Genomic DNA, 1715 nt, shown 5'->3' with positions numbered 1-1715 from the left:
GGAGGTCATTAGTAATTTTCACCAGTGCTGTCTCTGTGCTATGATGAGCTCTAAATCCTGACTGAAAATCCTCAAATAAACTATTGCTCTGTAGAAAGTCACACAGCTGTTTAGCAACTGCTTTCTCCAGAACCTTAGAGAGAAATGGAAGGCTAGATATAGGTCTATAGTTGGCTAAAACATCCGGATCAAGTTTGGGCTTTTTCAGAAGAGGTTTAATTACAGCTACTTTAAAGTACTGTGGTACATAGCCTGTTGATAGAGATAGATTGATCATATCTAGTATAGAGGTGCTGACTAAGGGTAAAACATCTTTAAGCAGCCTAGTCGGGATGGGGTCTAAGAGGCAGGTTGATGGTTTAGATGAAGAAATTATTGAAGTTAGTTGGTAAAGATTGAGGGAAGCAAAACAGTCTAAACATGTATCTGGTTCTACAGCTGTTTCTAAGGTTCCTGAGTTAAGAGATAAGTCGGTGCCAATTGAGGGCAGGTCTTGGTGAATTTTGTCTCTAATAGCTAGAAATTATCATTAAAGAAGCTCATGAAATCGTAACTACTGAGAGCTATGGGAATGCTTGGCTCAATAGAGCTGTGACTCTCTGTCAGCCTGGCTACAGTGCTGAAAAGAAACCTGGGGTTCAGTGCTCTGATAACTGAAATAAGTGTTTAACAACTATGTCATCAAAATTCATTATTGTGATACCTTATATGCAATACCTGCCGCTCTGTTGGGCTGTTTTCAACATATCATGTAGCAATATTATCCCCTGCTGGGTTTAAATTTACATTTATAAACAGCTACTTTGGCAGTTTCCTAAAAATATTTTAGGCTTATTGATGAGAAGACTCATTAGCAAAAAAACAACAACACAGAATATATCAAATTAACAAAATATGAAAGTGATTTCACATTTTACAAATCAACATAGAGGTGCATTGAATTTAAATAAAATACTCACCTAAAACAAAGGAAAACTTACAAAATGACATTTCTTATTATTGTAACCTCTCAGTGTGTTTCAGTAAAATGTAACTTTACAACTTTTAACTGCATGAGTTTCATTCTAATTAAAGGACATTTACATACATTACATTACAGTATGGTTATGTTTTTGAAATATCTAGTGTTATGGTTTCTGTGCAGCTGGTGATTCAGATCAGTTCCTCTCCAGCTGAGGGAAGTTTTTGTACGATGTTGTATCACTGTATGAATGGGAAGCTGTGACCACCCTGGTGACAGTAATAAACTCCTGCGTCTTCAGCCTGGACTTCAGACTCCAGCCCAGTTCCAGACTGACTCCCACTGAACAGATGGAAGAAGGTAAATGCTGCTTGTTTCAGTGTTTCTCCATCACAGCAGAACATCATTGTGGTGAACCTGGTTGCATCCTGAAGCAAAGTTTTCAGAAGAGAGTCTCACCCTGAACAAGGAGCCCCAGGGTGGCCAGCAGTAGAATCAGTGACATCATCATTGTGCTGCCGGCGTGTCAGTGGCTCTGAAAGGCCTGGACAGCCACTGATCAACACTGGCCTCTTAACGGCTGGGAGCACAGTGTGTTTGTGTGTGTGTGTGTGTGTGTGTCCTCAGTGAAGTGTATCAGTCTCTGCAGTAGCTTCCAGCTGCAGCAGTCAGTTCAGTTTCTGTTCAGTCTGACTGAGGGAGGTTTTTGTATGACGCTTTTTCACTGTGTGAACACGTGCTGACTGTTGATAAC

Source organism: Micropterus dolomieu, unplaced genomic scaffold, assembly GCF_021292245.1.
Source record: "Micropterus dolomieu isolate WLL.071019.BEF.003 ecotype Adirondacks unplaced genomic scaffold, ASM2129224v1 contig_14552, whole genome shotgun sequence".
NCBI lineage: Eukaryota > Metazoa > Chordata > Actinopteri > Centrarchiformes > Centrarchidae > Micropterus > Micropterus dolomieu.
The sequence above is the reverse complement of the archived record's forward strand: the minus strand, read 5'-3'. Positions refer to the sequence as shown.